The following is a 27324-nucleotide window of genomic DNA, read 5'->3' as shown; positions in this document are numbered from 1 at the left end:
CCAAGCTTTAAAATCTTCCAGGCTTTTGGCCACGAGGTGCGGACGCCATCTTTGGGTACCCTTTTTAAAATGTCCATGTAGGGTCCCTTTTATTAATAATAACCTTGGGGAAATGTGGAAATTTTGCGAATCTTACACTCCCCACTGTGATACTAAAACTTGCTTGAAGTATCATACTTACCAGGTGAGCAAAATTTTTCTGACTCTGCATAGTCAACCTTCCCCTGTAATAACCTATCTAATACACCCACGACACATGCACTTCCCATTCCATGAAAATGTAGTGTACATAAGCATACATAGGATAAATTACAGACTTTTACACACATCCAAGCATGCAGGGGGGCCAACACCCCTGCACCACTTGGTACACATACATCTTTATTAAACGCAACGCAAAAAAAACAACAGAAAAACCTTTATTAAAACAACAAACACAAAAAACCAACAATCTTAATCAAAAATACAAGGAAAAAGACTTAAACAGGCATATCTCCCTCCACCTTCACATAATGTTCCTTCCAGATCTTCTGGTTTTGGAATTCTAACAACCGACCTTTTCCCTTACATTGAATGCAAACTAGATACAACACTATCCCTAACTGGCAAACCACGAGAATGTGGGAAGCCAGTCTGATCCATGAAGGGACCTCTATGTTATTGAAAATGTCCCACCAGGGTGGAATCACAATATCCAATATCTTAGTCCCTATCTCTACTGTTTTTTGCTCTAGAGTGTAAAAATGTTTCTGTGAAATTATAACGGCTTTCAGTATTTTGGTAAGGTGTTCAAGGAGAGGGGGAATTTCATAGCCAAAATGCGCCATGTACTTTTGCAAATTCATAAAATTTTCCTTCACAGTGAGGTGAACAGTGGAGGGTTTAGGAATTGGGACAATTCGCTCCTGGGCCACTTGAACTTCTGCCTCGGTTTTAAAACAGAAACTGCTGTCACTAACCGGACACCAGCTATGCTGTCCATGCTGGTAGTAGGACGCGCCGGTGGTGACACAATATGTCCCACCTCCTATATACGCTACCTGCGGGGGAACATGGCCTTGTGCCATTGCCTCCATGGTACAATTTATAGGTATCGCACCAACAGCTCTGAACCCACACTGCGGTTTTGAATAGGCATTCAAGTGTTGGGGACACAGGATTATGTGTGCTCCCCGGCTCCGGCACCCTGAGAGGTCAGTACCCATCATAGCCTGCTCCCACTTTATGACGTACAGTGGGACCACTGTGAAATGAATGTGTGCACCCCCTTGAATGACTCCAATGTTCTCAACCCTGTATACCGGCACAGGTCGGGCTGTCCTACCCATGACCGGCATCCTAACTACTACTCCCATGATTGTGTGGTTGGACCGCCCACAATCCATGGGGACTGGGTAGGCCTTGGAAGCTAGCTGGAGTTGGCACGGGCTCAATGCATTCTCAAACGGGTGGAGGGCTGCGAGGTGCTTGGTGCTAATCCAGGAGGGGACTAAACCCTGTTTTAAATCCTCCAGATTACTGCGGCCCTCGCCCAGCAACCACACCCCGTATAGCACGCACACCTCATTCTGAGCAGCCTGGTCAGAAGCATTTCTGTCCTCCCTTATGAGAGCATTTACCATCTTTGCGTGCTTTTCCAACTCCGCTATTATTTCCTTTAAATGGACCGTCATGGCCTGGTCCTCATGCAACTCCGAGCCCACTACCTTGTTCTCATCCAGTAATATTATCTTTAACTGTGGTTTTAAACCATTTATCTGGGTCTGCAGCTCGATGTCATCTAAACTGTTGATGACAGAGGACCTCGGTGAGATTTAAAATCACGGAGGCTACCGCGTAGTGTACCCCCTGGTACAGCATCTGATCGGTAGGTACTAGTACCAACCCATTCCCTGGTCCCTTGGTGGTGGTGGGGCACCCTTCCCTGTGAAACCTCGCCACATGCGCTATGGGCGGGGGCTTATGGGGATGGGTTACAAGCTCAGTGGCGTTGACTGGGATCGGGGAGAATGGGACTATGCACGCCTTCAGGCTGGTACCTGAATAGGCCCGACAAAGAGCGCCGAGATTCGTAGGAGGAGGGAGCTCCTGAAGTGGATGAAGTCACTCCAGATCCGGTTTGCTGACACCATTGCCCACCCAGTAGCCAAGGATGTTGACTGATGGTACTGATTTCACAGATTTGGATTCATTTAAGGTTAAGTTGCGACGACGGAGAACGGCAAGACATTTCTGGAGGTTGGCATCATGCTCCTTCTGGTCATGACCAGCAATGGTGATATTATCCAGATATGGAAAAGTGTCCGCTAAGTTCTCCTGTTTGACTAGGCTGCCCATTGTCCGTTGAAAGACGGCCACCCCATTGGTGACCCCAAATGGAAGGCGACAAAACTGGTAAAGTCGACCATTGGCCTCAAGGGCTGTATACTTTTTGTCAGAGTCCTTTAACGGTTCTTGATGTTATGTGCTCTTTAAGTCAAAAGTTGAAAATACCCTGTAGTTGGCAAGGTTATTGACCATGTCATCGATGCGTGGTAGTGGGTAGGCATCCAGGTCGGTATACTGGTTAATAGTTTGCGAGTAATCGATGCAAAGACGTTTCTTGTGTTGCTTCAGAGGATTTTTAACAACGACGACTTAAGCCCGCCAGGGAGATGAACATGGCTCAATGATACCATCAGCTAGAAGGCGAGAGATTTCTGCCTCGATAAAGGATAGATTATCTTGGCTGAAACGTCGTGATTTAGTGACTGTGGGCTTACATCGGGGGGAAAGATTGGCAAGCATTTGTAACTTATTAGGAACATTCTCACCACACTCCTTGAGGAAGTTGCTGAAGGTACAATACCAGTGTTTCCATACCTTAGCAGCTGTAAGTGAATTCGGGTCCAGGTCGAGACGGGCGAGTCTGAGTAGTTTCTCCATGATGGATTGATTACTATGTCCGAGTTCCCTTCTACAGTTTGAATCGTAGCTGTCTGTTCCCAAATCACTCAGAGCGTGGAGCGGGTTGCAGTTGATTAAATTGACGTAAGAAAACTACTAGGCACTTGGTCTAAGTATTAAACAAGGCTTTAATCAACTGTTTTTCAACATGCAGATCTAGTTGTGTCCTTCACTAGTTCCTGTTAAAGAATGTCCTGAGCAAGCTTGGCCCCTGCCCGAGTATTTATACTCTCCCTGGACAGTGCCACCAGCAGGCCATCCAGTATCATAAGTCATTTCCACATGAATGACAAGATTCATGTCAGTGGCCATGGTGAGGCCATCCCTGGCATCCCGGACAGCAATGTGGTCAGGTGCTGATGCCTTCTGTCCTGTGCAGCATCAGGTGATTGCTGAGAAGGTCACTGCTGGTGTGCCTGGTGCTACTGATGTTGGGACTGATCGTGGTGGGATTCCGAGGACCAAGGTGAGAGAGTATAAAAGGCACCTGATGGAATAGATGGCAGGTGAAGTAGAGATGACAGAAGCGATTTGTCAATGGTAAGATAGGTAATCAGGTCAGACAGGATGGAGACTTGTGTAAAGACTTGCAGCATGGGAATCTGTTGTGGAAATGCAGTGAGGAAGAGCTTGTAGCTGAGGCAAGCTATCTCTGTAAGATGGAAGCTTTTACTTGACATTTGAAGCTGTCAACTCATCAGCTGATTCAATGGCCACTGACCTCTTGCCTCAGCTTCACAGACGTGGTCCAGCAACAGCGTGAAACCCATGGGCAAGCTGTTAAATTCAAAAGGTAAGTTTACAACCATTGTTAAGTGGCTGTAAACAAGCCACTAATGATTTAAATTGGCTCATCCGCCACTGCCTGTCGGGTCTGCTCAGTGCTGGCAGACCCGACATCGGGAAAGGCAAGTCTTTCACATTTAACTGCTGGTGTGCCTGGACAGGTCTGTGCCGACCCGCCACTGATCCCATCCGCTGAATCCTGGAAAAATTTCAGCCCAAATGTCTGTTTTTATATAATTCTGTGCCTGTAGTGAACTCGAATCTGCCTCTTTTCCCTTGATTGCATTCCTTCTGTCACCTGACTTAACATTGACACCCTCCTTTAGTAACTTTACCATGGTGTCCATTTTGAATCAAAGTTCAAGCCCCATGTCACGTAGCTTTCCTTACCTCGTCTGCCCTGAGAACGTTATCGGTCTGCTTTTCTGTGTGAAAAGCAGCTGCATTTAATAACCCCTTTGTCTTTCAAACTTTTACAGCCAAAAAGCCTTCTTCTGGCAGGCTTTCAGAGTCCAAGCACAATGCTTTATTTCAATTAATGATGCAGACACACACACTATCCTGCAATAATGTTTCCTATTCACTATGCTAAACCAACTGTTAGTTTCCCCACCATCTCTCTACCAAGCTAATATCTTAACATCTCAGTTACCTGATTTTATTTTGTATGCTAAGCTAACTTCTAATTTCCCAGCAATGTCTCTGCTAAGTTAGTTCATTTGGCTCACAAGTTTATTGTAATTACCTATGTGAATATATAAAGAAAATGCATGCTAATAAACAAATGCGCACTATCTTGTAGTGTTTGCTCCTTATACTATATGCTAAGCTAGCCTTAATATCCCATCAAGCTCTCTGCCTCTTCCTTCTCCATGTTTCAACATGTCCCATTTTCCAACAGGGCCTTGCTGAACTCGTTGAAGGCCGTAGGCTTCTGCCCCCTGATGATACCGGAGCAGGTGCCCGTCATAGCATTATCAGCCTCTACATATTGAATGGATTACACGGTCACTATAGGCATAATTGAAATCAATGGAAATCAAAATTGGATGGTTTCTATCATGAGCAGGCAATTTGTCCCACTGGTGAAAATGAACTGGTGACTCTCTAGAGGCACAAAAATTTCATCTGGTATGTTCTGTAAGAGCCATAAAAGCTTAAGAAAATACTTTAAAATAGTGGTTAAATGGCATAATACAGTTAATTTACCTGACCGACTTATTGTATTAAGAAACCCCCTATTTTCTTGCTCCAGTAGTATAGTCCGAGACACCCCCTTCATTCTTGCCACAATGGAACAGTCCCTAAGCCACACATGGGTGCAGCCATTTTACAGTTTAAACTGCACGTGGTTGAAGGAGGCAGAAGTTGTGAGGTTTGGAGCAGTACAGTTTTTGACCGTGTTCGTTTATACGTGTTTGCTTTGTAATTCCGTTTGTTAAGTGTTATAGTAAACAGTTTAAAAGACAAAGCTACCTTTGGGAACGTTTTATTTCGACACGCGTCTACTCGTTGTTAAAAACCCCACAGCTCAGTGGCTGCCTGTTTGGAAACTAAGAAGAGCCACTACATTGTTCCATTACAATACTTGCAGTACCGTACCTATTAAACATCCTCTCCAGTACATCTGATGGTTTGAGAATTTGACTTGATGTTCTGGGTATGTCTAATAGGGTAGATTTTCAACTCTCTGCCTGGCGTTGCGGATCGGCCCACTCATTACAGAAACCACCCAATTTTCATTTCTATTGAAATTGATTCCAAATATAAATAGTAGCAACACCGTGTCTTTGTATGACATCCTTTCAGAGTACCAATAGCTGAGGGGACAGTGTTTGCAGCTGACAGAACCTTGTGCAAAGTCAGTGACACATTTTTTTTATTCGTTCATGGGATGTGGGCGTTGCTGGCAAGGCCAACATTTATTGCCCAGCCCTAATTGCCCTGGAGAAGCTGGTGGTGAGCCGTCTTCTTGAACTGCAGATGGCAGTTAAGAGTCAACCACATTGCTGTGGGTTTGGAGTCACATACAGGCCAGACTGGGTAAAGACGGCAGATTTCCTTCCCTGAAGGACATTAGTGAATCAGATGGATTTTTACCACAATCCAGTTGTTTCATGGTCACCATTACTGATACTAGTTTTTATTAATCCCATATTTATTTAATTAACAATTTAAATTCCCCAGCTGCCGTGGCAGGATTTGAGCTCACGTCTCTGGATTATTAGTCCAGGCCTCATGGATTACTAATGCAGTAACATAACCGCTATGCTACCGTCTACCTGTACCACCATATGAAACTGTTCAGAGGAAATTTACCACCACATGAAACTGTTACAGAGTACAGCTATATCTGAATGTCATATAAATAATTCGTCAAGCCAGAACTTGTTGAATCGCAGGTGCATACACAATGATAGTAGAGCATAATGCACTTCAACGTGGCGTCAGGCTGAATAATCAGTCAACACTATGGGGGAGAAATTGAACAATGTTGCGTCTGTTTTTTGGGCAAAATATCAACGTTGGGCGGATGAATTTTGGGATCACATCATAATCACATTATATTTGTTGCATGATAGGTCTAAAGGCTGTTCGAACCAATCAAATTGTTGCACAGGCAATTGGAACTTGTCAAAATCAATGGCTCGGAATTTGCGGTGGGTAATAACAGTGAACAGTGTTCGCTGTTATTACCCCTTTGAAACTGATGGCAACTTCAGGATGTAGCACATGTGCATGCGCATCCTAACACGGAAATCCTGAAGTTGCAGTCAGTCATTCACTGCTCCGATACTGGCTGCGCTTTTTAAAAAAGTTTGTTCATCTATATTTCAGGTTTACCTTTTCCCCATATGAGAGTCTCAATCTTTGTTTTGCTCTCTATAACATTTTTTTAAGTTAGAATAAATGGAACTTCCTGGTTCCCGGTCTGTGAGAATTCTGCATTGTGATTGGCTGCTTAGACAGCTTGTTGGCATCACAACAGCTCTCGTTAGGGTTTCCCCATTAACTTACACTGATTTCAACTGAACATTGGAAAAGCCAAACTTCTCGTCACAGAGATTGTGAGATCTTTGCGGGAAGGTTACTTCAGGGCCAGCGTTGAATGCCTTTTCTTCGCCGCTGACCGCAAATTACGGGCCAATCAGTTAGACTTTACTTTCTTCCATATATTGATGTACACAAGTCTGAGGCCAAAAAGTTTTAAGGTGAGCTCAAAGTTTTTGAGTGCTACAGTTATTTTTGTGTTTATATAGTGCTTGCTCCCAAAGGAATTATACATAAGTAAGCTGCTAAAATTCAGCTTTTAAAAACTTAAAATTTTCCTCAAAGGAACTTTCTGGGGAGTGCCCAGCTATTGTCTTATGTTCATTTTCTTCAACACTAGTTACATAGAATTACATAAAATATACAGCACAGAAAGATTCTGAGAGGTTGTTTCCCCTGGCTGGAGTGTCTAGAACTAGGGGGCATAGTCTCAGGTTACGGGGTTCGCCATTTAAGACTGAGATAAGGTGGAGTTTCTTCACTCAGAGGGTTGTGAGTCTTTGGAATTTTCTACCCAAAAGGACTGTGTGTGCTGAGTTGTTGAGTATATTAAAAAGCTGAGATAGATAGATTTTTGGGCTCCAGGGAAATCAAGGGATATGGAGATCAAGCGGGAAAGTGGAGTTGAGGTCGAAGATCGGCCATGATCTTATTGAATGGCAGAGCAGGCTTGAAGGGCTGTATGGCCTACTCCTGCTCCTAATTCTTATGTTCTTATGTTCTTAGGCCATTCGGCCCAACCAATCCGTGCTGGCATTTATGCTCCACTCGAGCCTCCTTTCATCCTTCCTCATCTAACTCTATCATCATAAACCTCTATTCCCTCCTCCCTTATATGCTTATCTAGTCTCCCCTTAAATGCATCTATACTATTTCATCTCAACTACTTCCTGTGGTAGCGAGTTCCACATTCTCATCACTCACTGAGTAAAGAAGTTCCTTCTGAATTCCCTATCTGATGTCTTGGTGACTATCTTATATTGATGGCCTCTTCTGCTCTTCCCCACAAGTGGAAATACTTTCTCTGTGTCTACTCTATCAACATTTTTCATAATTTTAAAGACCACTATTAGGTCACCCTTTTCAAGAGAAAAGAGACCCAATCTGTTCATCCTTTCCTGATACGTATAGCCTCTCAGTTGTGGTATCATCCTTGTAAATCTTTTTTGCACCCTCTCTAGTGCTTCTATATCCTTTTCATAATATGGCAAGCAGAACTGTGTGGTCTAACCAAGGTTCGATACAGGTTTAGCATAACTGCTCTACTTTTCAATTTTATCCCTTTAGAAATAAACCCTAGTACTTGGTTTGCTTTTGTTATGGCCTTATTAACCTGCGTCATAACTTTTAGTGATTTGTGTATTTGTACTCCGAGATCCCTTTGTTCCTCTACTCCATTTAGATTCTTATTTTCCAAGAAATATGTGACCTCCTTATTTTTCTTACCAAAATGTAATACCTCACAGTTATCTGTGTTGAACTTCATTTGCCAATTATATGCCCATTCTGCAAGTTTATTAATGTCTTCTTTTAATTTGTTGCAGTCCTCCTCAGTGTTGATTAACCCCCAATATGGTTGCAGCTGTTTCTTGAGATAAGGATTGTTGCCTGGTGTGAATGCAATAGCTGACTTCCTTAAGCATTCCCATGATGGCAATTGCAGCATAGCCAGAATTTGGGAAATAAAATAGGGAGGGAGTTTGGGGTGGTGATGAGTGTTACTTAATTTAAATATTTACAAAGATTACCATATTTAGAATTTTCAAACCAAAATGTATCACATGGACTATTGGCCTGTCTGTGGATAAGATGTAGTTCCCAGCTATGTTCTGTAATCTTGTATAGTCCACACCACTTATATTGGCAATCCCGTTCCCCACTCGACAGGGAGCCAAGCCTGTCAATCAGGCTTGCTTCCAGGCGGGGAACCTGTTAAAAAAAAGCACACCATGGAGTTAAAACTCGTTTGGGGAAACCTGGATTTCCCAACCAGAACTCCTTCCCCCGGCTTGGAAATCCCACCTCAGTAAATATCGGGGCCTATGATTCTATTGTGAACCCCAGACTGGAGGCAGTCAATCAGCTCCACGTGAAAGCAGAACATTCAGTTCCATGTACCTGTTCCGGCAAATTTTAGTTCCATGCAATTTTGATTATTTTTATGATTGTGGTGTGTAGTTATTGAGATCTTTTTGACAGAGTCAAAGAGCAACTTGGTTAGAAAATGGGGGAGAAATTCGGTATTGCCCCGTTTGGGGCGCTAAATTATGAAATTGTGAAAAATTAGCAGCAGGAGCTTGGGGTTTCCCTAAATTGGCTTTTAGCACTCCTTGAAAGAGCTGGAGTGCTAAATCAAGCATTAATGACCTAAGCAGGGTGCTACAGGGGCGCTACCAGCAGAGCGATAATGAATTTCAGTTGCGATGCAATTGGGAATGATTCTTCACACTGGCCCCTTCCAGCTCTTAAAGGGGAGGTTGCATCATTGTGCAGGTCCTCATTATCAGCATTGCTGGCTGTGAAGTCGATCTGCAAGGAACTCAATCCCCTGATTGTGATGGGTGATCCCACTCCCAGGTAGAGAGCTCGTCATTTCACCGAGGAGGCATTGGAGGCATTGGTCGCAGGAGTGGAGTGAAGGAGGGCAGCGCTGTTCCCGGACACTGGAAGGAGGCCATTGCCCCAGGTATTCAGGGCAATGTGGAGGGAAGTGGCCCAGGAGGCCTCGGCCAGTAATGTGGTTGTACGCAGCCTGACACAGTGCAGGGAGAAATTCAATGACCTCACTCGGGTGGTCAAGGTGAGTACATGCTTTAACAGGTCCTACATACCAGCATCTGAACCTCAGTCTGTACACACTGCACATACCACCACACCCTCACCACTCACCCACCAAGCATTGGCACCTACTCAAACTCACATCCACATCTCTCGCCTTACCTACAATCACAGCTATTCAACTACGGCAGGCATATCTCCCAAACACATTGCTGGACTCTGACTCACACACATTTGTTTCTCTTGCAAGCCAAGATGGCTCACAATAAGAGGGAGCAGCACAGAACAGGTGAGGGTCATGCGCAGTTCCAGCAGCTTTCAGACCTGGTGGAGCAAATGCTGCGACTCATTGGGCAGCAGGTAGTGGGTGGGTGGCATGGCCGTTGACAACGTTGACCCCCTTGGGGGCAACAATGGTATGTTCATCCCCTCTCCTTCTCTCATCCTACTTCACCCTCACACCACAAGCCTTTCCCAATTCCCAGCTCCTGATACTGTCTGCATTCCTTGCTCCATTCCTGCCCCCTGCCCTCACTTTAACGCAAGTCTTCTGCGTTTATGCTTTCAGAGAATCAGCAAGCAGATGAGCGTAGCGCTAGTGGTTACCGCCACCGCAAGCCGTCACTTCAATTTTGCGGGCGTCGGTAGTATCGCCGTGCCCGGTCGCAAATCTGGTAGCGCCCCCTGGAGGCACTAACGGGAGGTGCTAAGGTGCCCAATTTCTCCTCCACTTTTCGCAATAGTATGATATTCTTTTGATGATATTTAAATGAGGGTGACAACCCATTAAAAAAAATGTTGAGGGCACAATTAAAATAATGGCCTGAGGAATGTTACACAAACAAATCTACTATTATTGTCAAAAGATAAAGGCTTCAAAATTCCTGGGTTGGGGGAGGGTATAAATCGGCAATTATGCCTTTGTGGAATCAGGAATTTCTGATGGGGCCCATCTGCTCAGGTTTTCACTGTCATATTCAAGAAACCTGCCACTACATTCTGCATTGCCCTTGAAAAGAATTCTATTTCAATACAATTACTGAGCTAGGATCTGAGGACTGTACAATGGGCTTTCCACTGGGAATCCCAAATTACACAATCTATATGTTGCAGTTGGAGGAAGAAGAGGAACTGCAGGCGGCTATGAGGGAAGTCAGATTAATCAGATAGCACCAGTGAAGAGCAAGACCATCCCAGCAAAATCCAGAAAGAAGTATAGACTCAGACACATGATTCAAAATCTTTCCCAGGAGTTCTGTCTCAGGAACCTGCCAGTCAACCTTAAAGATTTTGGGGAGCTCTGTTTGTTGCTGCAGTCAGATTTACAACCAAGGTCAACCTCACAGCTCTGACAGTGACGGAGAAAGTGACCACAGCTTTCAACTTTAATGTTACAGGCTCATTCCAGGGAACCACAGGGGCCTTTTGTCAGATTAGCCTATTTACTGCGCACTGCTTTATGATAAGTCACCAATGCCCTCTTTGCCAAGACAGCTCAATTTATACAATTTGACAGTACTCCCACGCAGATGATTGAGAGAGTCATCAATTTTTCAGACCTTCCACAAGGCTGTCAGAGCTATTGATTGCATAAATGTGGCATTGCGTGCCCCAAATGTAACACCTCATATTTATGTAAACCGCAAAGACAGGCACAACTTCTTGCACGTGAATTCACGATATGCTGGGAGCTATGATGATGCTTTTATCCTGCATCAGTCCAATGTCTCAGTTCTATTTCAACCGCAGGAGCAAAAGGGCAGGATTGTTGTTGGGTGACAAGGGACACCCGCTGCTCCCATGGTTCGTGATGCCGCTTCATAGGGCCATCAGTGAGGCAGAGAGAGTGAGAATAAAACACACATGAAGAGAAGAATATGAATTCAGCAAACTATAAGGATGCTCAGTGGAAGGTTCCAGTGTCTGGAGAGGTTTGGCGGTACCTTGCAGTATGCACATGGCACTTTCTCGTGAATTGTGTGCTTCCCAACTTTTCAATTAGGAAAGGACTGATGGTAGATATCTCAGAGGATGCCAGAGAGTCGGATGAAGACACCATTGATACTGTAGACCCAGCCTATGAAGAATAGGCAGTAAGTGCAACAACAATGGCTGCTAGAGACTTGGAATACAGACTCATTTGGCATTCCTTCACAGATGACCTTATTTGGAAGTCTCAGCCCATCAAAGACCTGCCTCATCTCACCAAACACTCTAAGTAGAACCTTTGCTCCTCATAGCTCGCCAACATATCCGAATCCTGAACCTCAAGTTCAGCACATTACATGTTGCTGTACATGTTGAGAGAGGTCACACAGAACTTCTCTATGTGTCATGCTCTGCTAGCCTCCTTCTCTTCATCACAGGACCCCTAAGATCATCGTTTGTTTGCTCTGCAGCCAGGGGCTAACATTTCTTATGCCTCTGCTCAACTATATCAGGCCCCACTTCCTCATTTGCATGCTCTGTCATACAAAAGAATCAAACACCAAGCAGTCCTTATTACAAATATTCCAGTGATTTATTACAACGACGTGTAAAACAACATTTGGTTTAGTCACCATGCACACCCCTTGTGACTGTGCAGGTTTTTCTCTGCCATCTTTTAGGGTGTTGGAGTCGCTAGAAATCAACAGGCTCTGAGACTTTTGTTGCAGCAAAGGCAAAACGCGTGTTACTTTATTCACTCTCCATGAGGACTGAGGGTCTCAGCCTCGTTGCAGGGCTATGACGTCATCACGCTACCGACGCATAATGTCATCACGCTACCGACGCATGACATCAACACGCTACCGACGCTCTTAAAGGGACCCTGCCCCGATAACCCAACCAAGTACGTACATATAACAACATTGGCTATACATTGTGAATTGTGTTATTGTCCCTATGTGGTCTCCGCCACATACGTCCCCCCAGAATTCACTAGCACTGGCAATGTCAGTCGTTGGGGGGACCAGATCACACGGTCGGAACGGCTCCTCAATTCCGGGGCGGGGACCGGGGGGGTTCATCGGAGGGTCCCCGGGCGCTCGGTGGTGGACTGAGGGTGCAGAAACCGGAGGGCGGCCCCGCCTCGGGGGCTGTGCCAACTCAACGGGTCGGTCCAGATCCAGGTGGGCCGACTTAAGACGGTCCACGGAAATGCAGTCCGGCTTACCGCCGACATCCACTACGAAGGTCTTGTCCCCAGTTTCCAGGACGCGGAATGGTCCATCGTAGGGTTGCTGAAGAGGTCCCCGGTGGGTGTCGTGGCGGACAAAAACGTACTCCGCCGCACGAAGGTCGAGCGGAACATGGGACTGCGGGAGGCCGTGCTGCAACATGGGCACCGGCACAAAAACCTTGGCGTTGTCCAGAAGGTCGGCCCACTGACGGGCTGTGGACCAAGGTTCCGTTACGTTGGGGACGAAATCCCCGGGAACCCACAGCGGCTGTCCGTAGACGAGCTCGGCGGACGAGGACTGGAGGTCCTCCTTGGGGGTGGTCCTGAGTCCCAGCATGACCCACGGGAGTCTGTCGATCCAACTGTCGTCCTGGAGGCTGGCCCAGAGCGCGGCCTTCATGGAGCGATGAAACCGTTCGCACAGTCCGTTAGCCTGAGGGTGGGATGCTGTGGTGCGGTGGAGTCTCAACCCGAGGCCTCGGGCGACAGCATTCCAGAGCTCCGACGTGAACTGGGGCCCCCGGTCAGAGGAAATGTCAGATGGGGCGCCGAACCGGGCGACCCAAGTGCTGATGAACGCCTGAGCCACATCAGCGGATGTCGTTGAAGACAGCGGGATGGCTTCCGGCCATCGCGTGGTTCTGTTGACCATTGTGAGGAGGTGGGTGAACCCGCGGGAGGGCGGCAGGGGCCCCACCAGGTCCACGTTAACATGGTCGAACCGCCTCTCGGGCACTGCGAAAGGCGACAACGGGGCCTTATTATGGTGATGTACTTTCGAGCGTTGGCATACCACGCAGGTGCTGGCCCAGTCGCGAACGTCCTTCCTGAGCCCGTGCCAGACGAACTTAGCCACCACCAGCTTCTGTGACGGCTTCCTGCCCGGGTGGGAAAGATTATGGACAGCGTCGAAAACTTGCCGTCTCCACCCGTCGGGCACGACAGGATGTGGCTGTCCAACGGAGACGTCGCACAGGAGTGTGGTGCCGGCATCGTTGAACGTGACGTCTGCTAGTTGAAGGCCCGTGACTGCCGTCCTGTAGGCCTGGATGTCCGGGTCGGAGGCCTGGTCGGCCGCCATGCGGGTGTAGTCGATGCTGAGGTGTACGGCGCTGGAGACGGCTCGGGAGAGACAGTCGGCGACGGGGTTGTCTTTCCCAGCCACATGCTGGATGTCCGTTGTAAACTCTGAGATGAAGGCCAGCTGGCGTTGCTGACGGGCCGACCATGGCTCGGAAGCTTTGGCCATGGCGAAGGTCAATGGTTTGTGGTCCACGAACGCCCTGAACGGGCGAGCCTCCAGTAGGAAACGGAAGTGTCGGACGGCGAGGTAGAGGCCGAGAAGCTCGCGATCGAAGGTGCTGTACTTCCGCTCATTGGGGCGGAGCTGCTGGCTGAAGAAGGCAAGCGGCTGCCAGGTGCCGTTGACCCACTGTTCATGGATGGCGCCAACCGTGTAGTCCGAGGTGTCGGTGGTGAGAGCGATCGGCGCATCAGGTAACGGATGTGCCAGTATGGTCGCGTTAGCCAGGGCCCTTTTCATGTCCGTGAAAGAATTGGCCATCTCCTTGGACCAGTCGACGGCAAGCTTGTCGTGCTTGCCTTTGGGGGCCTCATAAAGGGGCCGCATAAGCTGGGCTGCTCGGGGGACGAAGCGATGGTAAAAGTTCACCATGCCCAAAAACTCCTGCAGTGCCTTCATGGTGAGGAGTCGCCGGAAGTCCATCACAGCCTCCACTTTCGATGGCAGTGGCACCGCCCTGTCCTTCGTGATGCGGTGCCTGAGAAAGTCGATCGAGGACAGCCCGAACTGGCACTTGGCCGGGTTGACGATTAGGCCGTGCTGGCTGAGGCATTGGAAGAGAGTCCGAAGGTGCGACACATGCTCCGTCCTGGAGGCGCTGGCGATGAGGATGTTGTCCAGGTGTACGAACAGGAATGTCAGGTCCCGTAACATGGTGTCCATTAGGCATTGAAAAGCCTGGGCGGCGTTTTTGAGGCCGAATGGCATGCGGAGGAATTCGAACAGCCCGAACGGGGTGATCACCGCGGTTTTCAGGACGTCCTGCGGCCGGACAGGGACCTGGTGGTAACCCTGGACGAGGTCCACTTTCGAGTATACCACTTTCCCGGTCAGGCAGGCGGAAAAGTCCTGGATGTGTGGAATCGGGTAGCGGTTGGGGGTCGTAGCATCGTTGCGGCGCCAGTAATCGCCACACGGGCGCCACCCGCTGCCTGGTTTCAGAGCGATGTGGAGGGGCGAGGCCCATGGACTGTTCAACCGGCGGATGATGCCGATGTGCTCCATGGTGTTGAACTCGGCTTTAGCGATGGCGAGTTTCCCCGGGTCGAGGCACCGAGCGCGGGTGTAGACAGGCGGACTGGTGGTCGAGATGTGGTGTTCTACCCCATGTTTGGTGGCGGCGGACGAGAACGTGGGCTTCGTGAGGTCCGGGAACTCGGCAAGGAGGCGGGAAAACTCGTCGGAGGCCGAGAGTGCGCTGGACAACTTCGTCGTGCTGGATCCGCTGAGGGAACACGGGAGCGAGCTGAAAGTCTCAGTGTTGATGAGACGTCGGTTCTTGACATCCAGCAAAAGGCCATTGGCGCAGAGGAAGTCAGCGCCGAGAAGGGGGGTGAACACTTTTGCCATGACAAAGTCCCAGGTGAACCGCTGCCCGCCAAAACAAAGCACCACGCTCCGTTTCCCGAAGGTGCGGCTGGAACTGCCGTTGGCGGCTTCGAGGACGGGGCCGTGGTTCCCCCCTTGCATGTCTATGGCTGACGCGGGCAGGACGCTCACCTGGGCACCCGTGTCGCAAAAAAAACGACGTCCGGAGTCGGTGTCCGTAATAAATAACAAACTGCCTGAACGGACGACAGCCATAGCAGCCGACGAGTGGTCATCTGTTTGTTTCGATGTGGGAAAACTGCATGGGGGCCGGCACTTCCTGGCTTTGGGGCCGAACTGCGCATGGTAGAAGCAGAGGTTTGGGGGCTGCCGCTGTTGGGCTGTATCGGTGGGGGCAGGGCTCCGCGTGGCCACGCAGTACTGTTGCCCGGTGGAGAAAAGTTTGTCGGCCTCCTTGGCCAGGTCGCGGGAATCGGTAATGGAAGAGTTGGCTAAAGCTGACTGTATCTGACCTGGCAGCTGTTGAAGGAACAGTTCCTTGAAGAGGAAGCACGGCCTGTGTGTGCCCAGGAGGGCCAGCATGTGGTCCATCAGCTCCGAGGGCTTGGAGTCACCAAGCCCGGGTAGAGAGAGAAGCCGGCATGCGCGCTCGGCTTCGGTGAGTCCAAAAGTTTCTAGGAGGTGCGTTTTCAGCGTTTCGAATTTGTTGAGCTCCGGGGGGTTCTCGAGCAGGCTCACGACTCTGGCCGCAGTGGAGCTGCCGAGAGCAGAGACGAAGTAGTAGTACCTCGTGTCGTCCGCGGTGATGTCCCGGAGTGCAAATTGAGCCTCGGCCTGGGCGAACCAAGCGACAGCCTGTCATTCCCAAAACTCGGGTAATTTGATGGAAACGGCATTCATCGCCATTTCGGATGCGGTCTTTGGAATCGTCCAAAAGAGCAGCGGGGTCACCAATATTGGAGTTGCTAGAAATCAACAGGCTCTGAGACTTTTGTTGCAGCAAAGGCAAAACGCGTGTTACTTTATTCACTCTCCATGAGGACTGAGGGTCTCAGCCTCATTGCAGGGCTATGACATCATCACGCTACCGACACATGACGTCATCACGCTACCGACGCACTTAAAGGGACCCTGCCCCGATAACCCAACCAAGTACGTACATATAACAACATTGGCGATACATAGTGAATTGTGTTATTGTCCCTATGTGGTCTCCGCCACAAGGGCTTCTTCTGCTGAGGGCCTGGTGTCTGAGATGTAGGTGGCTGCTGCAACTATTATGAGCATTTTGAGATGGAGTTAGCCCTTCTCTCAAGCTCTATGAGTACTGGTATGGACATAGGGCAGGCTCCTTGGGAGCTCCTTGGGAGCCTGGTTCTGCAAAGATTTAAGCGGCTGAGGGGAGTTGATAGAGTGCTCCTCTGTGCTGCTGCCATGAAGGGAAGCAGCCTCTGAGGCACACACATCAGCTTCTCCACTAATATTGGGATTGAGATTCTGCTACCTGGCATTGTGTGCTCTCTTCTCCTACAGGAGGAATGCATCACGATAATTGGCTGGTACAGTCTCCAGATCCTGCAGTCACAATTTCTCAGAACTTGTGGAATGGATGGTAGTTAGGGTAGATGTAAGGGAGGAAGGACCTATACTATGAGACTTCAGTGTGCTCGCATGCATTACAGGATATGAGACAATTAACATGAGTTCTGCCAAATGACTTTATATTTGGGACAAGGAGCATGATGCCATGTTATATCCTAAATGTGAATTTGTCACTGTTGTGCATAGAGAATACCCATTTACTTTTTTATGATTAATTTATCTGCCTTGTTATTCATCTGAAAAGCACTGGTACCTTTGCTGACCTAGTGAGGTCATTAAATTTTGTCCTGAGTGCTGTCTCAACTCTGCTCGTGACTACTGTCTCAACTCCCCTTCCCAATGTCCAAATCACCTTCCGTTTCTCGGTCACACCCATCCTGATCATTTCCTCTTTATTGATCTACCTGAGGGCCATTGCTGCCAGTTCAGTGGCCCAAAATTTAAAGCCTCTGCATTGGTCTGCTGCCTGGGACATGCAGCTGGTGTCCGCAGTTCGACAGTCTAATTTAAATGTGGTTCGCAGTCCAATTTCGGTGTGCCCTTTGTTCACCCCTTCAGATGCAGAGATTTTGACTTGCACTCAGTCCACGCCGGCAGACTGGTGCAAACAAACTTCTAGATCATTATATTCAAAGGAGTGACTTTCTCATGACTGGACTTTTGGCACAGGCACTGAAGGCTTTTGCATCACATGCCTACCAGCATCCTTTTAAACAGGTTAATATCTACCTTAAAATAACCCTAACATGAAAAGATCATTCATCACAAAATTTCCCCTTGTGTGCCAAAAGGTTTATATTTAGGGCTGTTTTTGAGCTGTTAGCTTCCTTGCTGATCAAGTTTTGCTACTTTTCTAGATTGGCATATACAGGACAGGGTCAACCTGAGCAATGAACCACTCCCTTCCTCCCTTCCTCCCACTCAGGTGAGATAGCAGAGGGCTGATTTGCTGTTCTGGTCATTGTAAATATGGACTGACCCTTTCATTTAGCCAAAACAATACATTTCTTTTGAGTGCCTTTATAAACAATGTGGTATATTTTAATAACTCTCCTTCCTCCTTTATTTACAGAGGGCACAACATTAATTTAATTGAATTAAATTTTTATCTGTACTGCTAAATCCATGATGTGTGATACTAGTGCAGTTAGGTTGCTGGTAACATTATAAAATTGCTGTAATTGGCTATCACAGTGTTATAAAACGTGTAACTCATTCATCTTGAGTTCACCAAATTGTTCATGTGGAGCTTCAGTTCTGTTTGTCTATTGCTTCTCTGTAAATGCAGTTGTGATTTGTATTCTTATAGTATGGTTATTAATTTACTTCATTGTAACCATTGTAAAGCAGAATGTTATGAATAGCTGAGCACCCTCTCCTGCAACACTGCAAAATTTCTCTGCCGCATTGAGTGACATTGTAAGATCTAAGATCTGTAGTTACAGTACTCATTCTCAGTTGACAATATCTTGCTTACACTTCCTGCTATGATTGGGGCTGTCAGATCCAGGAGCAAGCTCTGTGCATGCATACTTCTATTTTTCAGTCATGTACTTGATTAATCGGTTTTAAAAATAGTTGCCTTTTCAGGATTAAGAATACTAATTCCCTTGGGAGATCACAGCTCAGTCTTCAGGTGATGATCTTTCTGTAGTACAACTAAATTAAATAATTAACACAAATAATTAGCAGATTTCCAGAAACTTTTCATTATTTCATTTCAATCTGGTACTAATTATTGTGCAATAAATACTATAATTAAAATAAATGTGGTATATAAGCTGTACCTTCGCAACGATCTTGATTTCCTCTAAATACAGGAAACTTTCTGATATCCGGCACTGACGGGATCGAGCTGGTGCCGTAACATCAAAAGTGCCGGCCATACCAGAGTTAATGTTTAAACATACGGAACTGAGAAGCTCCGTGTGAATCAACAAACCCTGTTGCTTAGCAACAGTTTCAAAACAGTCGGTTGCAGCTGCAAGCGTCTGTAGCTGAAGCTGTTGCTATAGCTACAGTGTGGAGATGCCGGTGTTGGACTGGGGTGGACAAATGTAAGAAATCACACAACACCAGGTTATAGTCCAACAGCTTTCTTTGAAATCACAAGCTTTCGGAGCGCTGCTCCTTCGTCAGGTGAAGTGGAGAGATGCATAAAAACACAACTTATATAGTCAGAGAATAATGTCAGATGTTTACAGGTAATCTTTCTAACTGCCATTTATCACACCTCGGCAGAGAGATAATCACAGCAATCAAAGGTGTAAATGGTGTCCAAACAGGTCAGTCAGGAAAACATTACATCAAAGAGCAATGAGGTGGGGTCACAAGGGGTCAAATGTTGCAGATGCTGGGGTCTGTATGAAAAACAAAAACAGACAAAAAACATTTTTTTTGCTGGAAATCACAGCAGGTCCGGCCGCATCTGTGTGGAGAGAGCAAGCCAACGACGACTCGAGTCTGGATGACCCTACATCAGGTGCGGTTACATGTAGCGTGACATGAACCCAAGATCCCGGTTCAGGCCATCCTCATGGGTGCGGAACTTGGCTATCAGTTTCTGCTCGATGATTTTGCGTTGTTGTGTGTCTCGACGGCCGCCTTGGAGAATGCTTACCCGAAGATCGGAGGCTGAATGTCCTTGACTGCTGAAGTGTTCCCCAACTGGGAGGGAACACTCCTGCCTGGTGATTGTTGCTAATTATCAGATTATTGCTACAGACCTTGCAGTGCTTGACTGGGGGAAAAAAAAGCAACGAGAACTAAAAAAACATATAGAAAACGGCTCCTGATGTTTGCCGTTAGATCGAGTATTCCGGACATATAACCTTCGGATAAACCAAAGTTTCCTGTATATGGGAGTAATTTAAAAACTAAAAAATATATTTTATTCAATAATCAATATATATATAATTTGTTTGCCTCTTCATTTTCCCCTGACATTGCAGTTCCTACATTGCAACAGTAACTACACTTCAAAAGTACTTCATTGGCTGTAAAGTGCTTTGGGACGTTCTGAGGTCGTAAAAGGCGTTATATAAATGTAAGTTCTTTCTTAATTGAAGAGAGATCTTGTGGTGTGCTCAAGAGGACGGATTTCATTATTATGATAACCTCTTTGAAGGGCAAAGATGCCCAATGTTTTTAAGCTTTCAAAGACCACTATTCTAATTTTTATGGGGCAATTGCACTTGCTACTTGGAATCATTCTATAAGGATGCAGACTCTAGAATCTTTACTGTTACTATAAAGTTGAAAATTTTACATAGTATTACATAGCATTTACAGCACAGAATCAGGCCATTCAGCCCAACAGGTTCATGACGGTGTTTATGCTCCACACGAGCCTACTCCCACCCTTCTTCATCTAATCCCATCAACATATTCTTCCTATTTCCTTCTCCTTCATGTGTTTACGTAGCTTACCCTCTATGCTAATTGCCTCAACTACTCCTTGTGGTATTGAGTTCCACATTCTAACCACTCTCTGGGTATACACGTTTCTCCTGAATTCCCTATTGGAATTATTAGTGACTATCTTATATTTATGGCCCCTAGTTCTGGTCTCCCTGCAAGTGAAAACATCTTCTCTACGTCTACCCTATCAAACCCTTTCATAATCTTAAAAACCTCTATCAGGTCACCCCTCAGTCTCTTCTTTTCTAGAGAAAAGAGCCCCAGCCTGTTAAAATCTTTCCTGATAGGTATAACCTCTCAGTTCTACTATCATTCTAATAAATCTTTATTGCACCTTCTCCAATGCCTCTATGTCATTTTTATAATATGCAGACCAGAACTTTTCACAGTACTCCAAATGTGGGCTAACTAAGGTTCTATACAAATTTAACATAACTTCTCTGCTTTTCAATTGTATCTCTCTAGAAATGAACCCAAATGCTTTGTTTGCTATTTTATGGACTTATTAACCTGTGTCCTAGTGCGAGCAAGCACTGAGTGTGAGTCATCAAAGAGTGCTGTGAGTTTGGGTATTTGTGAGAGTTCTTTAATTGTTATTTCTCTTTAAATCATTCTTGATAAGATTACTTAAGCAGTTTAAGTAAAGGGGAAAAGTTAAATATTTGGGATTCTGTTGGTTTAAGAAGAGTAAAACAAGGTTACACTGCAGTAGGAGTAAATTGGCACAGCAGGCAGTGGAATCCAGTTTTCTAACCAATCAGCAGGAGTGACTCATTTGGCTGTAAACAAACAAACAGTATAAAAAGACCAGTCCTCATGCTAGCAAGCCCTCAGTGCGAGTCATCAAAGAGTGCTGTGAGTTTGGGTAAGTGTGAGTTAGGGTAAGTGGGGTGTTAGGTGCTCTTTTCAAACTTTAACTCTGTGGGTTGTAGTTAATAAGGCCTTTCTGGTGCAGAGTGACTGTTGGTAAACCATTGAACTGGTGTAACCAGAGGGATTGATTTAATTTAAATCCAGTTAATTAAAGGGGATACAGGCATCTAAAATTGGGCAGAGGGTGTCCATAACTAACAATAAAAAATTTAATTAATTACATAGAATGGAGTAGGTGATGTGTTACTGTTGCGAGATGTGGGAGCCGGTGAACCCCATTGAGGCTCACGGTGATTACATCTGTGACAAGTGTCTGCTGCTACAGGAACTCCAGCTCCATGTTGATGAGCTGGAGTCTCAGCTTCAGACACTGTGACACACCAGGGAAGGGGAGAAGTACCTGGACTATGTGTATCAGGAGGTGGTCACACCTATGAAGTTAATTAATTCAGATGTAGCCCATGGTCAGGGACAGGACGGTGTGACTACGAGTGAGGCAGGTACGGGGATCCAGGAGGTAGAGCTGAAGGAGCCACAGCCCTTGCTCTTGTCCAACAGGTTTGAGGCTCTTACTCCCTGTGGGGACAGGAGCAGGGACTGCAGGGAGGATGAGCAACCTGGCCACAGCACCGTGGAACAGGGGACCATTCAAGAGGGGGGAGCAAATTGAAATGTTGTCGTGGTAGGGGATAGTATTATTAGGGGGATAGATAAAGTTCTCTGCAGCTGAGAGCGAGAGTCCCGAAGGCTGTGTTGCCTACCCGGTGCCAGGGTTAAGGACATCTCCTCTGGGCTGGAAAGAAACTTGCAGCGGGAGGGGGTGGATCCAGTTGTCGTGGTCCATGTTGGTACAAGCGACGTAGATAGGGCTAGGAAGTCGGTTCTGTTAAAGGAGTATGAGCAGCTAGGGGTCAAATTATAAAACAGAACCTCTAGGGTAATAATCTCTGGATTATTACCTGAGCCACGAGCGAATTTGGCTAGGAGAAATAAAATTAGAGAGTTAAACGCGTGGCTCAAAGACTGGTGTGGGAGAAATGAGTTTTGCTTCCTGGGACACTGGCACCAGTACTGGGGCAGGAGGGAGCTGTTCCGTTGGGACAGGCTTCACTTGGCCAGTGCTGGGACTAGAGTCCTGGCGGGTCATATAACTAGGGCTGTAGAGAGGGCTTTAAACTAACTAGTTGGGGGGAGGCACCTAGAGAGCAAATAATAAAAATGACAACAGAGAAGGTCATAGACTTAGGTAGCAGTGGAGAAATTAAAAACCAGAGCATGTCAGGAAGGGGCAGAAGGTATGGAGTAAAAGGTAAAGTAATAAAAAGGGCAAAAGCAGGAACTAAGTGTCACAAAACATATTTGAAAGTTCTCTATCTGAATGCACGTAGCATTCATAACAAAAATAGACGAGTTAATGGCACAAATAACTACATATGGGTATGATCTTGTGGCCATTACAGAAACATGGCTGCAGGGTGACAATGCCTGGGAATTAAACATACCAGGTTATTTAACGATCAGGAAGGACAGGCAGGAAGGAAGGGGAGGTGGGGTGGCTATGTTAATAAAGGAAGGAATCACTGTAATACAGAGAAATGATATTGGGTCAAAAGATCAGGATAATGAAACAGTTTGGGTGGAGGTAAGGAATAATAAGGGGAAAAAAACACTCGTGGGCGTAGTCTATAGACCTCCGAACAGTCGCAACTCTGTTGGACGGAGTATCAATCAGGAAATAGTTGAGGCTTGTAATAAGGGAACATCTATAATTATGGGGGATTTTAACTATCATATTAATTGGACAAATCAAATTGGGCAGGGCTGCCTTGAGGATGAGTTCATTGAGTGTATTAGGGATGGGGTTCTTGAGCAGTATGTAACTGAACCGACCAGGGAGCAAGCAACCTTAGATCTGGTTCTGTGTAACGAGACAGGATTAATTAAAAATGTCCTAGTAAAGGATCCCCTTGGAATGAGTGACCATAACATGGTTGAATTCCATATTCAATTAGAGGGTGAAAAGGTTGGATCTCAAACAAGCGTGCTAAGCTTGAATAAAGGAGACTATGAAGGTATGAGAGCGGAATTGAGTAGAGTGGATTGGGAAAATAGATTAAAGGGTAAGACGATACATGATCAGTGGTGTACATTTAAGGAGTTATTTTACAACTTCCAAAAAAAAATATTCCACTGAGAAGAAAAGGGTGTAAAAGAAAAGACAGCCATCCGTGGCTAAGTAAAGAAATTAAGGATAGTTTTTGACTAAAAATAAGGGCATATAAGGTAGCCAAATCTAGTGGGAGGATAGAGGATTGGGAAAACTTTAAAAGACAGCAAGAAATAACAAAAAGATTGATTAAGAAAGGGAAGATAGATTAAGAAAGTAAATTAGCAAAAAATATAAAAACAGATAGTAAGAGTTTTTATAGTTATATAAAAAGAAAAAGGGTGGCTAAAGTAAATGTTGGTCCCTTAGAGGATGAGACCGGGAAATTAATGGTGGGAAATATGGAGGTGGCAAAATCACTGAATGAATATTTTGTATCAGTCTTCACAGTAGATGACACTAAGAATATCCCAACACTGGACAAACAGGGGGCTAAAGGGGGGGAGGAGCTAAACACAATCAAAATCACTAAGGAAGTGGTACTCGGTAAAATAATGGGACTCAAGGCAAATAAATCACCTGGACCTGATGGCTTACATCCTAGGGTCTTGAGGGAAGTGGCGGTAGGAAGTGTGGATGCATTGGTAATGATTTTCCAAAACTCCCTGGACTCAGCAAAGGTCCCGGCAGACTGGAAAACTGCTAATGTAACACCCTTATTTAAAAAGGGCAGTAGACAGAAGGCTGGAAACTATAGAACGGTTAGCTTAACATCTGTGGTAGGTAAAATTTTGGAGTCCATTATTAAGGAGACAGTAACAGGACATTTGGATAATCATAATTTAATAGGACAAAGTCAGCATGGTTTTATGAAGGGGAAGTCATGTTTGACAAATTTGCTGGAGTTCTTTGAGGAAGTAACATATAGGGTGGATAAAGGGGAACCAGTGGACGTAGTGTATTTAGACTTCCAAAAGGCATTTGACAAGGTGCCACACAAAAGATTATTGCTTAAGATAAAAAATCACGGGATTGGGGTAATATTCTGGCATGGATAGAGGATTGGCTATCTAACAGAAGGCAGAGAGTTGGGATAAATGGTTCATTCTCGGACTGGCAATCAGTAACTAGTGGTGTTCCGCAGGGGTCAGTGCTGTGTCCCCAACTCTTTACAATCTATATTAACGATTTGGAGGAGGGGACCGAGTGTAACATATCAAAGTTTGCAGATGATACTAAGATGGGAGGGAAAGTAGTGAGTTAGGAGGACATAAAAAACCTGCAAGGGGACATAGACAGGCTAAGTAAGTGGGCAGAGATTTGGCAGATGGAATACAATACTGGAAAGTGTGAGGTTATGCACTTTGGCAGGAAAAATCGTAGAGCAAGTTATTATCTTAATGGCAAGAAACTGGAAAGTACTGAAGTACAAAGGGACCTGGGGGTCCTGGTGCACGAAACTCAAAAGGTTAGTATGCAGGTGCAGCAAGTGATTAAGAAGGCCAATGGAATGTTGGCTTTCATTGCTAGGGGGATAGAATATAAAAATAGGGAGGTATTGCTTCAGTTGTACAAGGTATTGGTGAGACCGCACCTGGAATACTGCATACAGTTTTGGTGTCCATACTTAAGAAAAGACATATTGCTCTCAAGTCAGTACAAAGAAGGTTCACTCGGTTAATCCCGGGGATGAGGGGATGGACATATGAGGAGAGGGTGAGTAGATTGGGACTCTACTCATTGGAGTTCAGAAGAATGAAAGGCGATCTTATTGAAACATATAAGATTGTGAAGGGGTTGGATCGGGTGGATGCGGGGAGGATGTTCCCGATGATGGGTGAAACTAGAACTAGGGGGCATAGTCTTAGAATAAGGGGCTGCTCTTTCAAAACTGAGATGAGGAGGAACTACTTCACTCAGAGGGTGATAGGTCCATGGAATATGCTGCCCCAAAAAGCTGTAGAAGCTACATCATTACATAAATTTAAAACAGAAATAGACAGTTTCCTAGAAGTAAAGGGAATTAAGGGTTACGGGGAGCGGGCAGGAATTTGGACATGAGTCTAGGTTCGGATCGGACATGGCCCTGTGGGTAGCGGAGTGGGCCCAGGGGCCGTGTAGCCTGATCCTGCTCCTATTTCGTGTGTCTAATTCTGTTAGATTCAGGAGATGGTTCTGTGATAGTAGATTGGCGGTTAGGATCAGATCAGCCATGATCTTATTGGATGGCGGAGCAGGCTCGAGGGGCCGATTGGCCTACTCCTGCTCCTATTTCTTATGTTCTTATGTTCTTATGTCACTACTTTTAATCATTTGTGTATCTGCACCCCCAGATCCCTCTGCCCCATTTAGACACTTATTTTCCAAGGAATATGTGGCCTCCTTATTCTTCCTACTAAAATGTACCACCTCACACTTATCTATGTTGAAGTTCATTTGCCAATTAAATGCGCATTCTGCAAGTTTATTAATGGCCCTGAATTTGTGGTCGGAGGCTTCCCGTGGGGAAATGCCTCCGATTCGCAAATAAAATGTCCGCGAACCTGGTGGTCCGGGAGGTATGGAGAATCGTGATCCTGGGCCTCTCCGGGCACCCGCAGGTAGAGGTCCACGTATCCCAGGGGCGCAGGTGGTTTGCAAGCGCCCCTGGCATCACATGAGCCGGCCCAACCAATGAAAGAAGGGAATCCCCATTCATGCTTATGGAGATTTTTTATGTACAGAATCCCCATAAGCATGAATGGGAATACCCCAAAAAATACATCTACACATCAAATAAATTTAAAAAAATTACATATTTAAAATGAATTAAAAGGCCATTTAATTAAATATTTAAAACAAAAAATATGTTTTTGAAAAATAAATTTAAATGTTTTAATGGGGCTAAAAATAAACTTAACTTATTGTACAGGTTTTTTTAATGTTCATTCAAACACTTATGCTGGTAAAAGCTTACCAGTAGTAAGAATTCACGGGCATTCGCTGGCAATAACTCTCCACCCACGGATGCCCTGTTCCCGGGGATGCGGATGATCTGTCAAGAGGATCTGCCACAGAATATCTAGCCTCTGACCTGCTCTTGCTGCCACCGTATTTATGTGGCTGGTCCAGTTAAGTTTCTGGTCAATGGTGGTCCCCAGGATGTTGATGGTGGGGGACTCGGCAACGGTAATGCCGTTGAATGTCAAGGGGAGGTGGTTAGACTCTCGCTTGTTGGAGATCGTCATTGCCTGGCACTTCTGTGGCGCAAATGTTACCTGCCACTTATCAGCCCAAGCCTGAACGTCGTCCAGGTCTTGTTGCATGCGGGCATAGACTGCTTCATTATCTGTGGAGTTGTGAATGGCGCTGAACACTGTGCAGTCATCAGCGAACATCTCCATTTCTGACCTTATGTTGGAGGGAAGGTCATTGCTGAAGCTGGTTGGGCCTAGGATACTGCCCTGAGGAACTCCTGCAGCGATGTCCTGGGGCTGTGATGATTGACCTTCAACCACCACAACCATCTTCCTTTGTGCTAGGTATGACTCCAGCCAGTGGAGCATTTCCCCCCCAATTCCCATTTACTTCAGTTTTCCTAGGGCTCCTTGATGCCACACTCAGCCAAATGCTGCCTTGATGTCAAGGACAGTCACTCTCACCTCATCTCTGGAATTTAGCTCCTTTGTCCATGTTTGTAATGAGGTCGGGAGCTGAGTGGTCTTGGTGGAACCCAAACTGGTCATCAGTGTGCAGGTTATTGGTGAGTAAGTGCCGTTTGATAGCACTGTCAATGACACCTTCCATCACTTTGCTGATGATTGAGAGTAGACTGATGGGGCGGTAATTGGCCGGGTTGGATTTGTCCTGTTTTTTGTGGACAGGACATACCTGGGCAGTTTTCCACATTGTCAGATAAATGCCAGTGTTTTAGCTGTACTGGAACAGCTTGGCTAGTGGCATGGCTAGTTCTGGAGCAGAAGTCTT

The sequence above is a fragment of the Somniosus microcephalus genome, chromosome 8 (assembly GCF_052327205.1).
Source record: "Somniosus microcephalus isolate GS21.2 chromosome 8, FLI_Smic_1.0, whole genome shotgun sequence".
In the NCBI taxonomy this organism is placed as follows: Eukaryota; Metazoa; Chordata; class Chondrichthyes; order Squaliformes; family Somniosidae; genus Somniosus; species Somniosus microcephalus.
This window is presented reverse-complemented; position numbering follows the sequence as displayed.